We start from the raw sequence: 25,031 nt of genomic DNA, 5'->3' as shown, positions 1-25,031 counted from the left end.
AGCGGGCGGGAGCCTATAAACCCCGCCCACCGCCGTTGCCATGGTCCCACCATCCCCCACATGGGAAATGGCAGGCGGCGTGCCGCAGGGGTTAACTTCTGAAAACGGTTCAAATTCGGCTATCGAGAACGAGAAGGTGGCGAGGCATCCAGCTTCCGAACGTGCCTGAGTTAAGCAGCACAGTGTAGGAGCAGTCAGCGTTGCAGAGAGAGGTAAATTGGTTTAAAAAAAAATCAATTTTCCACATAAATTCCACATGTATACATATATATCCTCATTTTTATAGGCATAACACATCCTTTCAAGAGAAAGCAATTTCTTACCCAGATTACCTTTTGAACTGATGCCTCCCAGAGAGGAAAGAGCTACGAAAACAGATTTTGCAGATGCTTAAGAATTGGGAATATGCTTCCTTCTGACAAATAAGCATCATTCAGAATTTGTATGCTAGCGGCCTCTGTACCTCTGTAACACCTCGCTTGTTCTGTCAGCGTGCAGAAAATGGTGTACAGGAGAATGGAGAGAAGAGATGGAGCAGGGAAGAAAGTAGAAGCTGGGAAGGGTTTTTAGTAAATCGTGTTTTAACTGCTAATAACATGGGCTGAAAGCCGTATTTTGTTAATTGCTTTGTATTTTGCATTCTTTGTTAATGTTTCAAAGTGCATTGTGTTCACAGGAGCATTTTGTGGACCTTCTGTAGTACTTCCACTATGCAAAACGTTTGCAAAATCCAGTCTTTTTTTTTCATTCCCCTGCTTGTTGTTTCAGTGACGAGGCCAACACAGTGAGAAAAGGTCACTTTCTCTAAACAACAATAACAATAATAATCAGAATTTGAAATCACTGAATGAATGACTACTCTTTAAGAAAAAAGCCTAATGCTGTCAGGAAGCTGAAATGTTTCGCTTTTATTTTAATGACCTGATATGACTTTAGATAACGTCTTTATTTCAAAATTATGAGAAACATTGCAAATACCATGGAAAAGTTTGAAAGAGCCATTGAAATGTGTCTATTTTTATTATCTTAGGTTATGCAGACAAGTTGTTCTGTCTATTCCTTCCCCATTGTGAACAGGCTGCCCAAGGAGGTCATGGATGCCCCATCCCTGGAAGCATTCAAGGCCAGGCTGGATGTGGCTCTGGGCAGCCTGGTCTGCTGGTTGGTCACCCTGCACATAGCAGGGGGTTGGAACTGGGTGATCATTGTGGTCCTTTTCAACCCAGGCCATTCTATGATTCAATGACTTCCTGGTCATTCTGGAGCATCAGCAGCTGTACCTGGATATGAATTGCACTGTGATACAGGTAAGTTTTGCATTAATATTTTCAATTTTTCAATGTGTGACATTTTCATATTCATACAAGCAAAGGGTTTACGTTGTGGCTTGACACATGTAACAGATACATATAACAGTTGCCTTAAAAGGCAGTTCTTCACCCAGAAAAATTAGTTGATCCATTTATCTGAAGTCACTCATCTTGTTGAATCCATTGTAAAGGGCTCAGACTGAGGAAGTAGCCTCTGCCTCCTATTCTACTGTTAGACTTGCTATGTAATTCTGGACACATGGCTTAACCTTCCCAAATCTGAGTTTAATGAGCTGGATATGTACCATGCCATATGATGCTTATGCTCATGAATAAAGCACTTGAGCTCTGTGAATGAGAAGTGTTTCAGTTTGAGTTCTAATCCTCTGCTGATCAGTCAGACAGAATGCTTCCACTATGTTTCCTTATGTAGCGAGGCGTTCTCTGCTCTGAGATAAACTAGCCTTTATGTAGGAGATCTGAAGGAGAAAAAAAAAAAACCAAAGAAATGATGCATTTCCTAATTTTTCTGAGATTAAACATTCAGTAGAACTCAAAAAAAATGTTTATTAGTTTAATTGTATTACATTAATATACATCCCCGCAGCTTTTATTACATAAGCCTTTTTCTACTAGGGATTTAAGTTAAGGAAGCCCAAGGGATTAATCTGATAGCTGCAGTCAGAAATCGTAGTGTAATTAAAGTCACCCAGGAAACAGTAATACTGAAGTCTGCCAATCCCTGCAAAACAAATGGTTAATTTGCTGCATCTAGCATAGCATATAAGGTGACATATTAAAGGGGCACAAGTTCTGCACCAGAAATAGGCCTGTTAAGGAGGAACTTGTGCTGCACAGTGTACTGCACAGTGTAGGCATGGCTGTTCTTGCTACCAACTGTTGCTGTGTTTTTGAATAGACTTAAAAGTTTTTGGTGTTTTATTAAAGGTCACATGCAGTGCAGGAGAGGAAATGTAACGTGGCTTGCACAAAAGTCTATTTTAAAAGTTTCTTTACTAATTTAGTTGGACTGAGATGTTACTTTGTGTTCAAAAGAAAATGGAAAATGCAGTGGCTGTAAAGGAGGAAGTTGCAGAGCACCAGAGCAGCCTTGTTAGTAGTAGGGAGAGCCGTTCTGTCGTGTTCTGTACTTGTCAGTGTCTTTTGCTGCAAGCAGGGTAATGGAGAGCATCCATTGGTACACAATTGGAGGAGAAGATCTGCTGTCTGCATGAATGGCATCAAGGAACAGCACAACATTCCCAGAAACTCTGCAGTGTCAGTATTTGTGTCGTGCTTGAGCCATTCTAATAGCATAAAATACGCAGGAGAGATTTAATTTAACTATATCCAAAATACACAGGGTTTGGTATTTCTTTTGTACATAGCTCTAATGATGTACATTCTAGTTAGTGCAACTTGCTTTCTAGGTTGTAAAGAAATAAACAACAAGAAGAAAATAACATGTATTTGTTTCTATTGTCAGAGTAGATTTGTGCATATACTTCACAGCTTTGTTTTCTTGCTGTAAATTGCAAAGTAACCTTCACATAACATTGTGTAAATGGAAAATATCTCTGCCAGAAAGCTAGAGCCCACTATCTGTTGCTTGTGAAGCCACAGAGAGAACTACCCACTGTTTCCTAGGAGGAGATGGAGCAGTGACTTGCTGTGGCTTTAGCAAGAGGGCGAGGCTTTGTGATAGAAGATAAGCAAAGTATGATGACTAAGTGGAGTCCTGAAGCTTTTACTGCATCTGTCTTGTACTGAGTTGAACAGATTTTTAGGAACTTGCCAGTCAGGAGACCTGCCTTCATCCTATTGTGCAGGCATAGAGAAACTATGAACAGAAGCAGGAAGCACTCGGAACAGAAAGGGAAAATGAGCTACTGATGCACACAGAGCTCTGCTTGGTATGGCAGGCAAAGGAGGATCCAGGAGGAACAGAAGACATCTCTTCTTTGTCTGATCAGCCTGAGAAAAGTCCTTAACAAAACAAAGTGGCAGCTTGGAGAGTATAAAAGCACAGGAAATGATGCAATTCCAGTCCCACTTTCGCTTCTTTCTCAGCCTTTGCAGGGTGGGTGAGTAGGAGTTGCCTGTGCCAGCTCTGTGCAGGCTGGCAAAACTGGGGCCAGACCCTACGTTGTTGAGGCTGCTTCCAGTTTTGTTTGTCAGATCGAGAGAAGGACACCCTACAGAAGTGCTGGTATTAATTCTTTTCTCTTAGTTAATCTGTTTTCTTTCCTGCTGAAGCATTTTACCTTTGTCTCTAAATTACATCATTTGTCAAAATCAAAAGAAAATAGAGATTCAAAGAAAGCACACCTTAGAATAGACTAAACACCAAGTATAATTTGTTAGATATACATGAAACAGGGGAAACAGGAACTTATGCACCCAAATAGTTAATGTTTTAGGGGCAGATAAGCCAACACATCCAACCCCCCCCCCCCCCCCCCAGCATTGCATGGCTATATCACCAGCATTCAGGGATTCCAACCTTTGCTAAATCTATATCTTCAATATCTTTGGTTATCAAACCCAAACTCAGTCATTTGCCAGAAGCAGTGTGGTAGTGGGAGCCTGTGCAGGGAATTTTTCACGCTCAGAGAAGACAGCTCATGTGTCAAACTGTGTCAGGTAAGAGTGCTCAGCAGGCCTGAATTTCTGCTGAGAAAAAGGACGGGATTCTCCTCCCTGTTAGCACCACCCAGTCTGAGTCATGCAAGCTGGAAGCGGTAATGCAGTTGCCAAACTTCCTCACCTCGATTATGCTATCCGGTGTAGGCTGCACTGGGATTGCTGAGTGAGATGTTCAGATGTATTATTAAAGTATGTTAAGCACAGGATTGTGCTGTTGGGGATTTTTCCACAACATTTCTTCACCAGACAGAGAAAATCGCAGGGTAACAGTATAAACTTTTGTTTTTGTTGATTCATTTCCAAACAAATATGAGAACACATAAAAGTCACATTTTGCTGGATTTACTTTTAGAATCATAGGATTGCAGAATGGCTTAAGTGAGAGGGAACCTTAAAGATCATCTAGCTCCAACTCCTCTGCCGTGGGCAGGGCTGCCCCCACCAGCTCAGGCTGCCCAGGGCCCATCCAACCTGGCCTTGACACCTCCAGAGATGGGGCACCCACAGCTCTGGGCAGCAGTGCCAGGGCCTCGCCATCCCTTCAGAGAAGAATTTCTTCCTAACGTCTAACCTAAATCTCCCCTCTAAAATTGAAATTTTAGTTTCAATTCCTTGTAGAATTCCAAGTGTGTTTGGCATCTACCATCCAAAATACAGACAAAGTTGTATGATAGAATTCAGACATTGTAAATAGTAGTGGATTTTGATCACAGGATATGATGCTACTTGGTCACAACAGCCCAGGTCCCTGTAGGACATATACTTCCATTGACTTCACTGGAATTTAGAGGCCACAGAGGCCTCTGTGATAGAGGAAAATCTGTCTTTTCAGCTATGGCTCCTTATTTGAAGCACTTTCATTTCTGACAGCCTCAAGTCATGCACTGAAACGTGCAGGCAAGGTATCCTGAGCACTGATCACCTCACTCACAGTAAGCCCCTGTGTGCTCTGCACTCTACCCCCACTGCCCTAAAACACCTGTAGTTGTTTCAGGATGCGTAGCATGTGCAAAGTATTCATAAATTGGAGTTCTCCATTATGCCATTGGTAACATTTTATGGATGCTTTGCAGAGCACCTGGATAACAACCATTCAGGCTTTTGGGAATCTGATCTGCAAAGATTTTGAGTTCTTTTCATACCAGCTGAAGTCAGTGAAACCACCTTCTGAAAACTGAGTTCCAGATACTACAGTCTAGCAGACAAAGCTGGCTTATCCCAAATTAAATGTCACCTCTGAGAGTGGAATTTAAGTGATTATGGCATAGTGGAAGTCTAAGACAGAGCCGAGGCCAGAACGTAAATGATCTGATGCCCAGCCCTGTGCATGAACCACAGTGCTGATTTTTGATTACTGTGAGGTTGGATACCTACTCTATAAGAAAGAAATGCAGTTTTCAAAACTTACCCACAGCAAATGCAGAACCCTTTCTGTATTTCTTATTTCAGTTTATATAGCATACTTTTACTTGAATGAGTGGCTGAGGCAAGATGAGGTGTGAGCAGCAATTTCAGAGTGGAAAGTCCCATAGAAGCAGGATGTGAGGGCAGACAGGCAGGTGCTCAGTAAATAGGCCACGTGCACAGACACTGGGGAGATGAACTCCCAACTCCTGTGTTGCTTGGAAGCAGCATACAGGAGGTTAGGAGATGGAAGCACCTGTGTCTTGGTTTCCTAGTCAGTGGGATACAGGAGAGCCCACTGTGCTTCTGTTTAGGGATAAGAACTTGAGTGAAAGTATGCCACCCAACTCATGTTTCCTTGTGCTTCCTTATGAGGAAAATCTCAAGGTCTCAGACTGGATAATGATGTGGAAATGCCCACTGATAGTAACCCCAATAGCCAGGCTTATGGAAAGAAAGCCTCAGATGTGAATGAAGAATGTGAGGCTGCAGCCTAATTGATTAGAAGCAAAGAACTTTCAGACATCTGAAGTGTGCAAAGCATAAGGCTGTCCTCTAATTTCTCAGTTTTGGCAGTTTTGTTGCCTCTTGAAGGTAATGCCAGTATTAATCACTGGGGGGTAAATGCAACCTTTCTCTCTTTGATCTTTCCTCCTTTAATCAACAGTTTCTAAGTGCAATAAGACATTTCAGATGTCAGCAATGTATTTTTATCTGGCAGTGGTTCAGTGAGTACCCTAAAATGGAGAGGTGCGTCTATTGAAACACAGCATGGTGCTTCTGGAGGAGGAAACCATCTCCTTTTTGGATTTGCTCATTGGTCTGACAGCTTTGGATATCCATGGAAATAGGACTGTTCCTAAGATGAATCCCACACATTGCACAGTTGCTCTGCTTCCTGTAACTCATGTAAACGTTGGTGACTAATTATTCTCAAAGAAACATCCTTTCTGTGTGGAGTTAGCTTTGCAAGCAAAAGAACATTAGAAGCAGCACCCTGACCAGGTCACTTAGCCAGGAGAGAGCAGGGATTGCAGGCAGGAGGTGGCAGCCTCGAGTAGCAATGAGCTGCTATCTCTGCTCAGTTATGCTCAGACCTGAACACTAATAGGAGCAGGGCACGAATAGCTTGGGGTCTGGGTGCTTTAAGCACTGCAGCTTGAAGATGGAAACCTAACTTCGTCCCTCGTGCCCAGTAATTACAAATGTAGCTAAGCTGCTATATAGTTGCAGTGTTGGAGTTGTATGGGTTTTCTCAGAATTTTTAATATTTTGTTCAGTATCTTCAGAGGGAAAGAATGTAGCACTCTGTATTCAATTCGTCGCATTTTCATCTGGCTTTGTTTCTTCTTCTGTGGAAAATTATGTTGCAGACGAGAATAAGACCTCCCAAAATACTGTATCGTTTTGATTCTTTAATTCTCAAGCCCCATCTTGAAAAGTTGATGGTCCTCCACGGCCTGGCTGTAGCCCACAAGGAGATCTATAAGGGAATTTTGCCTCCCTTGTGAACTACAACGAAGTAATGGCAAATGAACCTGCTTTGATTAAAAATGTCACTGACTGAAATGTTCTAATCAACAAAACCTTGCAATTATCCTCTCTCAGCAGAGAGGGGAACTTGATGACATCATTGTTTTTTCCCTGTGAAAATGCTTAGTTGGAAAAGGACAAAAAAAGACTCAGTGAATCACATGCAACATCCCACTTGGAATCTTTGAACAGTCCCAAAGAGTGCCGTTCACTGCAACAGTCAGAGTGTAAGCCAAGAGAGTTGTGCAGCGTTGCTTTCTGCCCACTGGGTGGGTATGGTAGAAATTTTCCTTGTTCATTTTATTGTAAAATCTGTGTATCCCCTTGATTGTGTTTTCCTGGAGTCCCACATTTGAAAAAACAAAAACATATTTTGGACCAATTTTCAGTTTTCTTTTTCCTTTTCCTTTTTTCCTTCTGATGCACATGAAAACTCCTTCCTTAGATGTTTCCATGTAGCAAATGTCCCATCTGACATCCTTCAGATGGAATCCTGCGATTAAACTGTGTGTGCACAAATCTGTTCCCCACAGGGACAGTGGTCTACCTGGGCAGATATGAATGCAAGACTGGGTTTTCTGTAGTAGTCCAATCCTGTCAGACACAGAAGACACTGTCGTCAATGGTTTATCTTTTCGTTAAACAAACATTTTCCTAAGTTTGCATAAGCCGTCACCCAGCTGTGACTTCCACACAGCCTCAGTAACTGGGAGGGTGTGGTGATTAAATTTCCTCGGAGACTTTCCTTCCTCCTGACTACCAGAGTAATTCATTCCTCAGCTAACATCATTTGTTTGCTTTGTTTCTTCGGCCTACATCTGCAGGAGATACCTTGGTGAGGTTAACAGTGGTCTTTCTGATGCAAAAGAGAGATGATGTGTTGAGCCAGATTCTCTAAAGAAAAAAAGGCTTATGTGCATAGATTCTGTCTGGCCCAACACCCAGCATGAGAACATGGAATCCCATTGGCCAGTTCACTTCAGTATGAAAAAGAGAAGACTCCAGTTTTCTGCCATTTGAGCAATTTTATGAAAGGAGATGGCTGGGAAAGAGAGAATGGCTCTTTTTTTTCCCTTCAGAATGCAATTTTTCACGTATCGAAATGATTTATTTGTAGTCAAGATGAGCATCTGTCTTTGTGTGTTTGTGTTTGTTTTTTAAGTAAGGCCACTGAAACTGTGCAAGGATGTGCACAACCTTGTTTCATGCAGCTGAGCAGTGCTATCAGGACTTTCAGCTGAAGGGCTGAGCCTAACAGCTGTCCTGTGTAAGTGTTTGGACTAAACTGTTTAGTTTTCACTCCTTCACAGCCGTATCACTGGAACAGGGGAATGTGCCAAAAGATGTTTTGCTCAATGAAAAAGTGCAATAGATTTGAGCCTTATCAAGTCCCAAGGAGAAACATGCTTTCCTTTTTTAAAGTGTTTGGAATCCTACAACTTCATTTCTGTTTCTTGGTTTTCTTAACATAACAGTAGCTGCAGCATTGGCTTGTGTAGAATGTCAACAGAAGTTTTGTTTCAGGTCCAGATGTGCAGAGGAAGAAGACTTTCCTTCCACAGCTCTGTGGGTCCTTCTAGCTGTCACATACTGACCTGTCACAGAGGGGTCCTGTGAGTTCTCCTTAAGTCATATTAAGCACAATTAGGTAGATTTTATTAAGCAGTTTAAAATCCTGTTCTGACATATGGCATCTGGTTCTGCATCACTTGAATTAGCACAAACTCTTCTCTTAGCACATCTGGAGTGTTAATCCTATTGACTGGTATGACCAGATGTAAAAGAAATCATCTGTATGTGACATGAAGCCCTGTTGCCAATGCACAGTCATACAGCATCGTGGTCGTGGCTACTGCCTGTACAAAAGAGTGGCTAGTTCTATTTGGAGGGCTTGACTATCCAAGCTCTATGAACAGAAAGAAAAGGGCTGACTCATATACAAGCCAACATCAATGAGCAGAATCACATTTAAATAAAGCTACTTAAGCAATTGTTCTCTTATACTGAGAAAAATTGCAGGTAGATTGAAATGATGTGTTTAAAGTACGACTTCGTGGTTGGGGGCACTAAGGAATCTATTCCAAGTGTGGAAAAAAGTCTTTACATATCCTCTAGAGGTTCTAAGAAGGGATAGTTGGGGTGTCAGGGATAATCTTGAGCTGTGAATGGTATGAGCAGACATTTAGGGAACCCTGGCTCTCTGTGTGATAGGAAAGTCTAAGGGAAATGAGCTAGTGCATCCGTGAGCAATGGAATCAGCAAAGCCTGGTTTCTGATGGGTTTGTGTCCCATTCTGGGCTCTTTCCCATCTAATCTGGTGCAAGATCTGATCCAAATTTTCCCTTGGCCTGGATGGTCTTTGTGTCTGTCCTAGACATCATCTAGTGAACAGGGATTTGGTACATCCTTTCCCATGGCTGGAGGTGCTGTTTGGATCTCTTCATCCCAGTTGGCTGCCCACGTCTGATAAACCTGCAACAAATTTGTATCTTGAATTCTTTATTTTGGTTACAGATTTATTTGAAAAGTACACACTGGACTCAAGAGTTATTTAAAAGGGAAGTTAAAACAGCAGAATATGCCCTCATACACAAAATACAATGGCACAGGCCTTTTGCCTTAAGAAATCAAAACAGAGAAGGCATGTTCCCCAAGTATGGTAATTTCCAGCACTGGTGGTATCATTTCAGATGAGGGGGGGATGGGGAAAAGAGAGGGTTTGGAATAGAAAGGATGGATGGAAGCATGATTAAAACCTGCTTTCACTTTGTGACCTTTGAAGTTGTTCCATACAGAGCTGGCATACAATTTTACAACACTGTACACTTGTGGTAGCTTCATTTGTTCATTTTGATCTATTTTTTTATTTTGCAACTCAGTTATTTACTGGGTGAGAAAATGTATAGTTAAAATCCCAGATTTAGTCTAAATGTATGTACAGATTATTTTTTTTTTATTGACTCTTTGTTATGCTGGCATTACTGGTATGATTTGTTTTGTTTAACCTGTTTGTCATTCCAAAGTAATATATATTTTCTTTTCTAAGAGGAAGTTGCACTGGTATCACAGAATCACAGAATCACAGAATCACCTGGGTTGGAAGGGACCCCAAGGATCATGTAGTTCCAACCCCCCTGCCTAGCAGGGCCACCAAACATGTATGGGAAAACTAAATCCAACACAAGTCTATGAAAGAATCTACCCAAGCATGTATCTAAATCCATCTTAATAGGCACATTTTGTAAACTGGAGAGACTTTCTGTAGTTCTTATCAACATTTTTATCAAATCTTCATGCCAGTAGGTCAGAACTCCATTGTTTTGCTGGTGCTGTGGCTGACTTGAAAAATAACCTTCCTTTTATTTGAGAACCTGTAGCTGAAATGTGTGGTCGAGCTAGTCTGCTCTTTTGTCCAAGGAAGAAAAGAAAGGCCCTGATGGAAATAGAAAGGGGAAACTATTGGAAGAGCTGTTTAAAACAAACATCTGTATGTTTTTCCCCCTCTACCTTTGAGAAATTCAACTAGTTCCAAGCATGGATTTAATCTGATGAAGTTAATGTCTATTCATCTCTTGTATATAATTTCTTACATCATTCTGTGAAATAGATTTCCGTGTTCAGTTCATTATTCAATCATTACTTTTCTGATTCTGATAAGCAGTCAGCCTGCAGAGTGCAAGCCCTTCTTTCAACAGTTGCAGTTGATAATACTGAACAATACTGAGTAGATAGACTGGGATTCCCCTCTTTAAGGAATTCAGGACATCGTGAAAGCCCCAGAGTGACTCCTTCTCAACACAGATGGCACGACTGGTGTGTTCAGCTGACTCTTGTCTGAGAGTGTTTGCAGGGTGGTAAACTAGCAGTATCCTGCCTGTTTAGTCTGTGTTTGCACTGGCTTAGCCAACATCAGAACCTGCTCCAGGGATAACAAAGGTAGCAGAGGTGGGGCTCTTTTGGACTTGTTAGGCCATTTTCCTGCAGTGGATGTAATGTTTGTTAGCAGATTAGAACTGAACCTTGGGTATCATAAATGAGTTGGCCACGAGCCCAGTGTGCCCTTGTGGACAAGAAGGCCAGTGGTATCCTGGGGTGCATTAAAAAGAACATAGCCAGGCTCTTCTTGGTGGTGTGTAGCGATAGAACCAGGAGTAATGGCCTACAACTTGAACATAGGGAGTACTGTACAAACTTTGTGGTAAGGGAACAGGTTGACCAGAGAGGTTGTGGAGTCTCTTTCTATGGAGATACTCAAGACCTACCTGAACACCAAACTTTGTGACCTATTGTACGGGACCTGCCTTAGCAGGGGGTTGCACTCAATGATCTCTTGAGGTCGGTTCCAACCCCTGCGATTCTGTGAGTTTGTGGGGTATGTACAGTAAAGAAGAGCTGTCTTCCAGAGAACTCCAATTTAGTTACAAGTTCTCAAAGGCAAATCCTTACATTTAGCTGAAAGGTATTCTCCTTCCTTTACAGTGTATGAAAAAGGCCTCACAGTTTATTTCTGAAGTGAGAGGAGGGAGTATCAGCCTGTTCTTCTGCCTTTTCCATACAGAAATGTTCAACTGATACCAGTGGGTAGATGCTGCACCACAGAGCTGCAAAATATAGAATGACTGAATCGTTAAAAGAAAAGTCCTTATTCCCAACTAGCAACTCCTTCATGAGGGTGCATATTTTTTTAATTTAATAAATATAAAATATTATTTCTTATTCAAAATAAGAACCTGTCAGGTTACACTCTTGTAATTATAATTGCAGTATTCTCTCAGCAAGGACCAGGAGTTTTTCTACATAAAAACAAGCTTGGGAAGAAAAGAGAATATAATTTGAGGCCTCCTTTAAATATCATGAGGATTAAATGCCCCTTTTCTGTCTATAGTAACACTTTCTATAGTGTGTGAATTTGGGGGTATTTGTTCTTAGCACAGTGAGTGAACAAAATGGTCCTCTTGATTCTGTGAATGGAAGAAGTCTTTTTTTGTGTGTAACCTTGGCAGCAGACGTAAGTATGCTCATGGATGAAGGAAAGACAAATGATTATGGAAGCTGGAGACTGGAAGAGGACTTAGAAGTTGTATCACAACGTGTTTATTCTACCCTTAACATTCTTCCCTTGATGCTAAGTATATTAGAAGCGTTGTCTGGATCATGGAAAACAAGATCTATTCACAAAAGAGCCACACTGTGATCCTGGTGCCCCAGAGCACAGCCCACATCCATATCAGTCACAGTTCTTCTTACCATACTCAGTGTAAGTCCCAGCATCTCAAATCACCTTTTCTAGTAACACTTTTGCAATTCCTTGTGTCTCCCTGTAGATCAAGCCAAAAGTAAGCTTTACACCACTACAGCAAGCCAAGCACGGGACTGCCAGCTTAGCAGTGCCTTGAACATCACCACATGGGACTTGTAGTGGCAAAGTGATACTTAACAACTCTATTTTCATAGTACTTTGCTGCATCTCTTTGGGTCATTCATATATAATGAAATATTCACACTGTTGGAGGTGGGATGCTGAGCTCAGCAGCCTTTCAGTGTGACCAACTATACTGTCCATATGTAGATGCAGCAGTTATTTTAGGTAAGTCTGTTCTGCAGTGTAGACATTGGTGAGTCCATTGTTATGAAGGAAACAGAATGATAAAACATTTAATTGATTAATTACACTGTATTCATAATGCAGGCAGATCAGGGTGGGAATGAAGTTAGTAAGGAAAAATGGTGTACCTTTCAAAAAGGAATATTGTCAGTTTAACATAAGTGCTGCTCGAGACTATTTCACAGATCTCACTGATGAATATGTAAGAAAATCTGGAAGTTACAGCATACACACACAGAACAATTTCTCATTCCATTTGCATTTCTTTCCTCCTACCCATATTTTCTCTCCTTAAAGCTGGCCAAGCCACACCTTTAGGGATTTTTACTCTTTGCTCTCATGTCCTGAAATACAACCTCATCATTCCAGACCAGTATGTGACAGTCATTTAGCAATACCTCTGCAAAATATGAGGATGTTAGCAGAGTTAGCAGAAAGCATGTAGTGCAACGTCTAGAAGCCAGGCTAAAAATTTAGTGCCAACGCAGGGGTCATCTGCTTTTTTTCTGTACAAAATGAATAGACTGAATTACTGAGACAATAAAGATGGAGTCTCGTGGTGGTATTGTACACTGCTTTGCTTTTCATTTTGAAGGGAACTCATAAGTAATGGACAAAATCAAATGAATCACCCCCTATATTTCAGCCATCTTGTCTCAGCAAATGGTCAGCAGTCAGTAAGGAGAAGCAGAAACTTCAGGCAATGATTTGTTCCATTTATTTTAGATGCTCATTTCAGGATAGAGGAACTCAGAAGGAGGAAGGCACACCATCTTGTATGTGTCTTGCTTAGCTTCTTAATGAATACTACTCTAACTAGCATACCTAACCTGTTTTGGCTACTGGAATCAGATGGAAATACAGTCAGTATTTGCAAATGCAAAGCTCTATGGAAATAGAATTCATCGTTATATTTCACCCTGCTTCACAGAGAGGCAGAGAAGGCATTTTTTTCATCTACCCACTAAGAACAAAGTGCTGATTTGGCTCTATGGTTCTTGGAAACTGTCTTTGCTCTGCTATTTCCTGTTATTTTCTCAAGCTGTGTATTTTAGATGTGAATGAGGACCAGCCCTGAATCTCTTTTTGCTGGTAGCAGTGTGACATGATGCCTCGGACAGATGTAGATGGGTGTTTCTTGCCAGTAAAAAAAAGGAATGGAAAATGAAAGCACAGCAGAAAGTGTTCTCGGTTTAGTTCTGAGGATTCACTCCTCACTGCCTATGGTAAACCACGGCAACACCTTCAGTAGTGCTGACCTTACCTGACACCAATTATTCTGACACCAATTCCCATCCCCTAGTAGGGCCTTTGGCACTTTGCATAATTGTTATTTGTTTCATCCCCAGACACACGTTGCACTGGCAGACCAAGGCAGCGAGTGCTTACTTCGGTAGCATTGGCAGCGGCTCTGAGCATCTCCTTTCACAGCTCTTTGCTGCAACCTGACATTGTGAAGCTGCCTGCAGGCCAGGCAGTGCTGCAGGACAGGCAGACAGTTCCAAACAGCATTCCTGGCAGCACCAACAGACAATTAAATTTAAAGACGAGGCACTGCCATTCATTTGAATGACTGTGGTGCTTCAGCATATTGCTAGTGCTTGTTGACATATGTAATTTACAGAATTTGGTTTGTGTGTGGTGGGAAGAGGAAATATATCACTGTGGTGATCTGACACCTCATCTGTGTCGGTGGCCTTATTTCATACCTTTTGCATGCCAAATAGAATGAAGCGCTTTCAGAATCTGTAGATGACCTGGCAGGAGCTGAATGAGTGTCCTTAAAACCATTTGTACCGGTGTACCTTTGTGCTTTCTGTTTTGTGACCTTGGCAGATCAGTGATTGGGAAAGTTGCTCACATGCCATCTGCACCTGCTACTTTTGCCGTGCAGCAGTAGGTCATTTCCTTCCCAAACATGACTGGCCTCTGATACCAGTGGGAAATTGGCAGCTCTTCTATGAAAGCAGTAGATTCCAGTTTCTTCTTTTGGCTTTTCACTGAGATAGGAAAGGAATTGTTATGGTTATATCCCCAGCGCTCCGTGTCAGAGCTTTCTTTCCTACATAACTGCTTTTTCAATCAAGTACAATCTGTATATGGAATCATATCTTGTATTGTATAATACTATAGTACCCTGAGATCTTTTTTCTTCCAATACTGTGGTCTCAATTCTAAACAGAGCTGCACAACCTACAGTCAAAATGTTTCCCTTCTGTCTCATGGCCTTTCTTTCTCATTTCTATGAGAAGAAGAGAGTGCAGAATAAAGTTGCTACCTTGACTTCCATGGTCTGGCTAAAGAAACAACATAGCAGGACCTTTCTCCTTGTATTTCTGTAATATCGAAAATGAGGTGTAGGAGTGTTCATTACTCTTCTAATTCTTTTCTCCAAAGAGGATGGAAGCTGTTGCAATTCTTCCTTATGAGGTATCCTTAAAATCAACAGGTAAGGAATCACTGTGTTGAGCAGCACACAGGCAATCCCCCCATCTCCAGCCTCAAGGATCACCTCTGCAAAGAGCTGGAAAGGAGCTGTGCAGCTGGCAGGGAGGAGCAGGAGGTGGTGAATTTAGTTCCTACTCTTAACAGCATGAAACAGCTGCATTGGCTTTACGTGTGGTTCAAAGAGTTGCTCTTTCTGAAAGTTAGGGTACATTGTTTGTGGCATAAATGTGCCTTAAAACAAATGTGCAGTCTTTTTCTTCCTGTCAGCAACTGGAGATGGTGATAGGACCACGTGTTTTTGCCCATGATTTCATGTAGCCTTGTTAATGAAACAGGTAATCCTATTTATCTTAAAATCAAGGCAAACATCTCTCATGTTCTGTCCATCTGTTCCAGACACTAATAGCACACTCATCACCATGGTATTGGAACAGTCTGGTACACAAATAACAATCAGCAGCTATTAGCATAATATTATTACTAGATCCATAAAGCTAATATTGGCAGAGATAGGAGGTGTCACACGTTGTGAGCTAGTTTCTCAGCAGATGTACTGTGTTCTGCCAGAATGTGATAATATTCTGTATAAAAATCAGTAGATGGATGCAATTTTTAATTATTTCATGCAAGCAGCATAAATTGTCCATATAATATAAGTCAATGATCTCTTTTTACAATCAGTAATTAGCAATCCATTGCTGTCTTGTAGTAAAACAGCATTTTTTAGAAAGCTAAGTGTATAAATAGGAGGAATGGCTGTTTGTGAGGGTGGGTAATGACAGGACAGGACAGGACAGAATGGTTTTAAACCAAGAAGGGGAGGTTTAGGTTAGATATTAGCAGGAAGTTTTTCACACAGAGGGTGGAGATGCACTGGAACAGGCTGCCCAAGGAGGCTGTGGATGCCCCATCCCTGGAGGCATTCAAGGCCAGGCTGGATGTGGCTCTGGGCAGCCTGGTCTGCTGGCTGGTGACCCTGCACATAGCAGGGGTTGAAACTGGATGATCATTGTGGTCCTTCTCAACCCAGGCCATTTTGTGATTCCATGATATGATTCTAAGTCCTGTTTTTTTTCAACATTCATCACATCAAACAATGAAAGCTCCTTTTTTCCGTCCTCCTAACCCTCAGTCACTGATGCACACTGATACAGGAGCAAATCTTTGCACGCAGGAGGTCACTCATCCCAAATGTCCAGCACGTGAGACAAGGTGTACTCAGTTGGAGCAGTGCAGTGTTGGAGAGGTGGAATGTCACTGCAGCTTGCCAGATAACTGTCGTGCTGTGTCTGCACACACTCCCAATGCTTTCTGAAAGGAGTGAAAGTAGCTTTCTGCTTTGCTGGCCCACAGAAGGAACACAGATCTTTCAGATCAACAATTTCAGACCTCAGACCTCAAACCTTTCAGATTACAAGGGAAGCAGATTGCAGATCCCTCCAAAAGGTCCTGACTGTCCTTACACCCCTTCACAAATCTAATTTACACACGTTCAGAAGTCCAACTTCAGGTGTTTCCTTTTCATTTGGTCGCTCTTCCTATAAGATTTGTTTTGGAGCTGAACAGCCACACTTGTTCAATCTCTGGTATACAAATAGATAGTTAAAAGAAGTGGATTCCTCTCAGGCGGCATATTTTTGCAGATCTGGCTCAATGAATAGCTCATATATATATATACATATATATATATACACACACATATATAAAGCTTTCCTTTCTTAGTCAGAATATATTCCTGGAAGACCTATTTTGCAAGCTGGTCTACTGAGACTTCTGTAGAGAAGAAAGCAGAGCCTTTTCAGATTGCAGCTTCACAGTTGCTGTGTTGAAAGCATGAAGCAAAAGTGAAACCGAGCTATTATAGTTCTTAGTTTTCATAAACAGCTTTTCCTTGCTTTGCTCTCCAGCAAATTCCTGCTGAGCTAACATTTCTGTTAGCATGACAGTGTCCATACATGCTCTGCTGTAATGAGAGTGAGCATCTTTGTCTGAGCTGGTTGTGATTGTGTTGAAAGAAACAGATCGTCATTGTCTCTTCCACTGAACATGAAACTTCCTTGGTCGTGCTGTTGGTTCAGTCTCCAGTCTCCATTTTCATCTCAATAGCAGCTTTTTGTTTTCTTTTTATCTCACAGAATTCTGCATGTATAATAAACTAACGAGAAACGTAAATGGCTCACTAATAATAGTGCTGCCAAACAGCTGTGTGTGCGTGGAGCTCAGCTGAAATGGACAGGGAGACAAGTAGGAACTGTGTTACAAAAACAGAGGATCACTCCTTGCAATTCAGCTCTGCCTTCCACACAGCTTTTGGCTCAGCTGTGGGAAAGAGTCCAAAGTACTGGGTGACATTCATACATGCTAGATACAGAGGAGGCCACAGGGCAGTATTTTTATCCTGTTATTCACTTTTATCAATCTCAGATATTAAGCAAGAGGTGCAAATTAGCATTAACCTTGACTTAAACATCTAAAAGCTATTTCCCATTAGGCTAAATATGTATATCCCACTGTGTTTCTTGCAGGGTTTGTGTCTCATGGGTGCATGCCATACTGCCCCTTTGGGATACAGCGCAGTGAGTAGGAAAAGAAATGTGTTTGAAGTTGGCATAACTGCAATAAACATAACATTACAGCTGGAACTTTCTTGGATTGCTCTTTTCTCTCTTGCTGTCATAGGCCAATATCTTGGTTCTCTGCTGTCAATTGCTTAGAAGCAATGGTATTGAGGAGTCACTTCTGCCTCAGTTTTGTGCATTTAATGAGACTAAAAAACTACAGCTGGACTAAGTGCTGTAACCACAGCTCACTTGATGTGCCTCTTCTTGCCATGGACATGACTGCCCACCAAAGAAAATGAAGATGCATCACTTTCATTTTTTTTAAAGGTCTTGTTGTTTCCATGAACAGAAAGCAGTAACAAAGGTTTATTTTCTCCTCTGACTGCAGCATGTGTTGCAATATGACATACTGCCACTGCAGTTCTCCCTTGCTTTCTTAGTTTTAGATAGGCTGCATCCTTCTCAGCAGTCTTTTATGTTTATGATACGAAGCTTAACAGACGCAGCCGTGAAATGTTATTATTTTACATCATTTTGCACAATTCTGAATGACACCTTGAGACAGGACTTAGGGGAGAACCATGGCCTCGTAGATGTGTAGAAGTGTGTGCCTCCCCACACGGAGTCAGGGGTCACTACATCTGGCAAGTGCCACATTAGTGCAGGGGCTTGCACTAGAAAAGAGCTGGCGGCACGCTTTCCATTAATGAAGGATGCTGGGGTCTCCAATAATGTTAATTACGTGTTGATGGAGAGAGCAGTAGTCCACTGCTCCTTCCAAACTCTACTCTTAGAGCTAACAGCAACTAAAAATCAGCTCAGTGGAAGCTGTTGCCCTATTCCCCATGTGCTGTATCTCTTCCATGTGGATCTCAGCTGGATAGCCAATAGCAAATCAAGTGTGGCTGTTCTGATTTTCGGTTCAAATGCTATCTCAGATAATAAACCCCAGTGACTTTCCAACCCACTCAGCTTTGTGATGCTCCTTATTTAGTGATGATTTTACCACATCTTCTGAACCATGAGCAAGTTTTGTATTTGGACACTGAACACTAGCCATGGAATGAATATTAAATGGAACAGTATTGTGCTAGATAGCAGCTGAATCTGAATAAGCTCATGCGTTCAAAATGTGACCTGTTTTCTCCACAGTACAGAAAGAATCTCATTAGTTAATGAACATAGGCAGTGTGTGCAGGAACTGATTGTGTTTAATTGTTTATTACTTCATCTTTAAATAGCTATAAATAATTTTAGTTCCTGATTTTGGACAGCATTCTTTCTAATTATTTTTTACCATTGTTACCAGTGGAATGTAAATATTTTCTTTTTTTTTTTTTTTTCTCTTTAATCCTTAGTGGCTAATTTACAGCTCCTGAAATTATATATCTGTTCTGTCTCCTTTGGTTCGCTTTTAGGGAGAAACTGGAGCTGCCTCATCAGTGCCATTTCCATGTTGTCTGATCTCAGGAGAAGGACAGCATGGATGAATTTGTGCAACAACCCTTCCAGCCATAGAAGATTATATCTTACAAGAAAATCCACTGGTGACCTGTAAGCTTCACTGGCCATTCCTCACCCACAGTGGTAAGCAGTCTTTTGAGATCTGCAAGAATCTTTTTGGTATACCTGGAAACTAGTCTAATTATCTAAGTTTCTAAAGACAGAATTTAGAACCCACCCTCTGTGGACTAAAGAATCTGTTTAGTGCTTGTTTCTTGTCTTGGCTGTTCCATGATAGTGAGCTTTACCACTTGAATTCACTGATTGAAGTTATAAGCTGAATTTATTTCTTTTTCCAAAATCTGTTACCAAAATTCAGAGTATTTTGCAGTTCAAAAACTGTTCTTTGCTTCATCAAAGATTTTATTAAACTGCTCTGTACCATCCTCCTCACAGGACTGTAGTGGTGCATATGCTTGTATGATACAGATAACAGGAATTACGAGATTGGCTCTGAAATAATAGGGATGATACTTTATCCTCATCTGCCATCTGAAGGAATTGGAGTAAAGGCTGTCAATTACAGATCTAATTGACTAGCCTTACAGATGTGCTGTGTTAGGATGAAGGCATTTGGTTCTTAACAGACACAGAGCCCAAGCTTTCTCACTGCGTTTCTGTTACATGTAAGGATTAATGCTGAATAACAGTGATAACAGATGAATCCCATCTAGTTTTCTGTTATTTGTTAGCTCAATTCAGTGTATAACTACTCACAGTTTAGTCTGCCAGCCAAGGAAGGTATGCAATTATCAACAATACTGATAGGACAAACCTGTTATGTAAGCATACTTTCAGATCTCTCTAAATTCCATAATAAAACTCTTGAGGTGAAATGCACCTGCTTACAGAATGATTCAGCATCAAGGAGAGGTGTGCTTCAGAGCTCTGGGTAGACTAAATGTCCTTGCTGACTGATCCTGTGCCTTCCAGTTGATCTCCTTCCTATTGCCTCTTTCAGGCATGAAATATAGCAGGATACTTATAAGAAGTAGAAACAAGAAAAACACAGAGTTGTAAGGAAGATTTGTGTTCAGAAGACTGTGGGGGCCCAAGCACGGCATGCACTGTATTTGGGGGTGGGGAGGGTCTCGTTAGTGTGACACCTTTGAGCTGCAACTTGTTTCTCCAACTGCATATCCAATCATTGGCAGGGCAGGAGTCCAAAATAATCCTCTTTGGAGAGAGGAAAGTGCCTGTGGAGCTGGGCTGAAGTTGAAGATAGGCGTAGTGTGGGAGGTGGTTCCTCCTTCCTCCCTGCATCTTTAGCCCATGTGAAAACTGATAATTCCATGAGACGGTCAACTATGCAACTGCAGATCCACAGAGCATCACAGAAGTCTGAGATGCTCTCTCCCGACACACAACTAAGCAGTACACAGACATGCAAGCAGCTTCACAAACTTGCTAACAGATGCCCCATACCAAGTTAAGTTAGTGATGGGTGAGTTGGGAGAATGATGGCCCAAAAAGCTGATATTGAAGAAAAAGGATGAGGCAGTGGAAGATGAAAAGAAGTACAGACGCTGATTTGATTTGCCATTGTTTGCTAGAAATGTATCCTTTTGCCCACTTCTAGATGCCATACAGATGTATAAGAAAACTGCAGCCTGTCAGTCTAACCAGGTGAAGCTCTCCTCCAGTGCCCTGGCATCAAAACTCAATAAAACAACCTTTGGTATTAAATCCATGTCAGTGTTAAATAACATCTGTGCCAAGCAGGGAGGTGCCAGCCATGTTGGATGAATACATGCCAGAGCATTTAGATGATAACTGGTGTGATGAATTAAACTCTTACACAAATAGATACCTAGGCAAAGAGCACAGCGACCAAATTCCATCGTGCGCTACCCTGTTATCTCCACTGGGTTGCAAAATGCTTGAGTCAGAGGCAGGAGATGGCCTTTGGCATTATCTGTGAAGAGTATTATGATCCCCACTAAGCAAACCAGTGTGGTTTTACTTCCTGTTGTTCCTGGGCCTTTTTCAAGCGAGCTTTCTAGCAGTACTCTGCCCCAATGTTTATGTGGCAATCAGCTGAAGTCTGCATTAGCAAGAAAGGGTTTATTTCCAGGAAGGGAACCAGGGCTGAGGCATCAGGTGGCTCAGGGTCCAACCTCCTGTCACACAGCTGTGGTCCTCAGGCTGAGCTGCCATGACAAAAAACAAGATACAGAACCCATCCTTGGATGGCGCAGAGCCACAGACACCAAGCACATCAGTTTGAGCTCTTTCTTCTTTATCTTTTGTGGTGCTGAAGATTATGATTGAAAAGATGGCCAGGATGTAACTTATTAATTAAAATGTACTGGGTTCACCAGCAATCTTAACTGAAAGCCTGAGCTGCTTAATTTATCACTGGAATCGTTTTACCACTGAGCTTTTTTAGATTTCTTGTGGGCGCTGTAAGGGAGCACTGGAATTGCCACTTCTGGAAGCTTTTAAGAAAACAGTTATTTGGATTGAAATAGATACAATTTAGGCAGAGGATACAACTCAGTTGTCTCTTGGTGTCTCTTCCAACCTTATTTTTCCTACAATTTCAGTAGGTGTATTCAATTCCTGCCCTGAGCTGGCTGTGTTCAGCTGCTTCCAGTAGGTCTGTGCAGCCAAAGCTCCAACGGCTTCCTCCGAGGCAGCTCATGCAATACAAAATGTGGTCTTGTCAGTTTTGAAGAAGGTTGGGAAATCGAGATCTGAACTATGCCAACAATGCAAACTCAAGAACAATATAAAGAAAAGTATAAAAGTTAACAGGTATTCCATTTAATATAATCTTCTATTTCAAATCTGCATGGCAATTACATCCAAAACTCCCACGTGCTCACCACAGTACTGGAACAAAATGAGGCTTGGATTCTGAAGAAAGGAGCCAGAATAAGATGCTAGAACTCTTTCCAGAAGTTCCCCAACAGAGATGGATGTCTGCTCTCCTGGGAGAATATCCCTCACATCCCACTAAATGCTCCTGACACTTGATTGTACAATCAATGAATATACAGATGAAATAGTACATTGGAGATCTTGGCTCCTTCCCTCTCAGTGCTACCCATGGGCCCATCAGCTACATGCTTCTCCTTTGACCTTTATTTCCTAAATTAAGAATTCACAAGGAGGAGAAGAATGTGCCGATACCACTTTCGATGTGCTGCCAGCACACCTGAAATGGACTGGTTGTACTGTTAGAAAAACATCGGCATCTGAACAGCACTGCAAAGAGATTAAATACATGGGAGGATTGTGAGCAGTACAGGAGAGACGGGCTGCTATTGATAAGCCCAAATCAGTGTTTGTTTGTTCCCCAGGACTCCCAGTATCAAAACTGCCATTTGTAGAATCTCAGCTTGCTGTTGTGTGTTCCTGGTACCTGACCTTCTCGGTCTGGTTGTGCATTTGTTAGCCTGTGACCTTCCCACAGCATGTACCAGACACTGAGCAGGGGAGGGAGAAGGAAGAGCAGAGGAAGACAGGTGGAGAAACAGTTTTATTTTTTATTTTCATTTTACACAAGGTCTAGGGAAAAGGACACTGGCAGAGGCCAAATGATATCTGAACACCACTGTGCTAACATGGCAGCTTTGTGGGAGGGCAGTATTTGAGTCAGATTGAGGCCTGATTCTCCCTATCTTTGGTTCAAGACGAAGGTAAAAACTGTTTAAAAACTGGTAGACAGCAGACCTGAAACCAGCCCTTGCCCTGTGAGTGTGTGGCATGATGATATAGCTAAAAAATAGAACATTTTTGTATGAAGTGAGGGCAGAAGAGGAAGGAGGAGTGAACCTCATGCAGTTCAATGCTCTCTGCAGTCTGTAGGGGTGATACCCTCGCAGTCCCACTGTCAGCACTGCAACAGAGCAGGCACATGGGCTCCATACTGCAGTGCAGCATCTGTGCTCAGAAGTGGATTATGCAGCTGTTGCATTCTTCCACCATCATTTGTGCTGCTTTGCCTCCTTCCTCTCCCCCCTTACATCTGCCTGCAGCCATCACAGATTGTTCTTCTCTCCTTCCCACTCTCTAAGTTGTGTCCTGTCCCCTTTCCACCCCCATTTCCCAAAGCATCCTCTGGCAGCAGCTGCCATGGGCACCTTTTGTGGCCTAGGGAGGGGAGAGGTGGGAAACAGGGAAGGCAGGTCCCAGCCTGTCACCTAAGTTGGGACAACAGTCAGAACCAGCAGAGTTCAACCTCAAAAACAGGAGTTACTGAGTCAAGTTAGTGAAAACAAGGCACACAGAACCAGGGAGGGCCATTACAGTTCAAGGCAACCTACACACATGCCTTTTCCTAGGCTGCTCTGGTAGCACAGTACAGCTGGAGCCAAAGGAAATTCTGCAGCTGATTTCACTAACAGGATAAAATCAGTCCCATTGGCACAGGCAGAATTCAGCCCTGAAGGTATATGAATAATATTTCTCCAGCCAGCACATGATACTGCTGCTTGTGTTATCCTCCTTTCAGTAAGAGACCGGGAGGGCCTCTTGGACTATCCAGTGGTTCGTGGTGTTCAGGATACACCATGACACCCACTTAATGAAGGAGGAGGAACAGGATATGCTGTGACACAGACAATAAATCATTGCTCCCATCCCAGCTGGAAAGCAGGCAGTGGTCCCAGCCTGTTCATCCAGTCCAACAGGTACGGAACTGTGACAGCAACAGATGACCTCAGCCTGCACCTCCCAACAGACACCATGTAGTTCTGCCCTCCCAGAGCAGATAGGCAGCCTGCAGTGACAGGTTACCTTGCCTGCTGTGCCACTGCTTCGGTTGTACCGATTAAATATGCTTTTCTCAGACATGGAAGCTATTATTTCTCTGCGATGAAGCAGCATCCCACATTCTTATCAACCTGTGCCCTACTTTAGAAGCAAATCTAATCTGCAGCTTTCATAGTTTGCTAGAGCCAGAGCTGGTTTGTTCCTGTGTATGCTCTGAGTTTGCCGATTCTCTACTGCACCAAGTATGGCAGAGCTCTCTTTTCTGTGGCCTGTCAGCATTACTCCTGAGAAAAACAGAACAAGGCATTGGGGTGGTTGGAGCTGTTTGTTTCAACATTCACACACAAAAAAGGTAGAAGCGTTAAAACGTTAATAGAACAAACATCAACTTGTGGCAGCAGAGAACAATGTTCTGTCAATGTTCTGTCTGGGATATTCCTGTGCTTCCGGTCACCTCACACTGAGCATCTCAAATATGATATGTAAGAGAAATGTGGGTGAAAAGAGAGAGTTTCAAAGGTTTCACTGCATTTCTGGTGGTGTGCATTAAAAAAGGGGAGATGGGGAGTATTATTTCACACATACACCATATAGGGAAAGGGAAGCAGAGCCTTCCATGATGGCCACCACGAAAGCAGAATGCACAGCAACGTGACCGATCCACACGGAGGTCACTGTCTGACAACCAACACAAGCAAGCAAAGGAAACCCAGAGCTTTTAAAACCAACGCTCAACATTTCCCATTTCAGTTGGCACACTTTGTTGACTTCCTTTCTGGAAATTAACATAACCACGCTACAAACGCGGAGCCGCATGGAGCACGAGCAGCTCATCACAGTCTTACTGTGGGGAAACAAGACGATCAGCTCCTGTGGACACTGAGCTCTGCTGCCACGGGAGCACTGGCACGGGACGTAGGCAGCAGCATGCAGGCTGTTTGCGGGTTGTTCCTTTGAGCCACCTGGATAATAAACTTTGGTCAACGCGTTACACGGTGCCCTTTGTAACCAAGGGATGCCAGATAACGTGTCGCCGGGGACTGACATTCCCCAGGCGATTATGTGGAGCCGCTGGGATGTGCAGGGCTGAGCAGCACCGAGCGCCCGCCATCCCAGCACGGCTTCTCAGCGACCTGCTGGGTCAGGAAGGGCAGAGCCTCGGCGGGAACACGTGTGCCAGCACCGCGATAGCGCTCCATCGCCAACCGGCCCAATGGGCACCGCGACCGCACCGCCACAACGGCAGCCAGGCCTCGGCAGGCCGCGGCCCCGCCCCGCCAGGCCCCGCCCAGCCGGCTCGCC

The 25,031-nt window shown here is 42.7% G+C and overlaps 1 long non-coding RNA gene across 3 annotated transcripts; it reads left to right on the top strand.

The window, feature by feature from the left end:
- The first annotated feature begins 45 nt into the window (after nt 1-45).
- LOC125689074 (uncharacterized) lies at nt 46-24,929 on the top strand. 3 transcript variants are annotated; one of them, XR_007375014.1, is made up of 5 exons: nt 46-212; nt 1,227-1,307; nt 18,926-19,094; nt 21,844-23,647; nt 24,480-24,929. It is a non-coding gene; the product is annotated as an uncharacterized LOC125689074 (long non-coding RNA). The 3 variants fall into 3 exon arrangements; XR_007375015.1 differs by lacking the exons at nt 21,844-23,647; nt 24,480-24,929 and adding an exon at nt 20,590-21,513; XR_007375013.1 differs by lacking the exons at nt 21,844-23,647; nt 24,480-24,929 and having other exon boundaries at nt 18,926-20,583.
- Nucleotides 24,930-25,031: the final 102 nt, after the last annotated feature.

This window comes from Lagopus muta, chromosome 2 (genome assembly GCF_023343835.1).
Source record: "Lagopus muta isolate bLagMut1 chromosome 2, bLagMut1 primary, whole genome shotgun sequence".
NCBI lineage: Eukaryota > Metazoa > Chordata > Aves > Galliformes > Phasianidae > Lagopus > Lagopus muta.
Note: the sequence above shows the minus strand (reverse complement) of the source record. Positions and strands in the feature narration are given on the sequence as shown.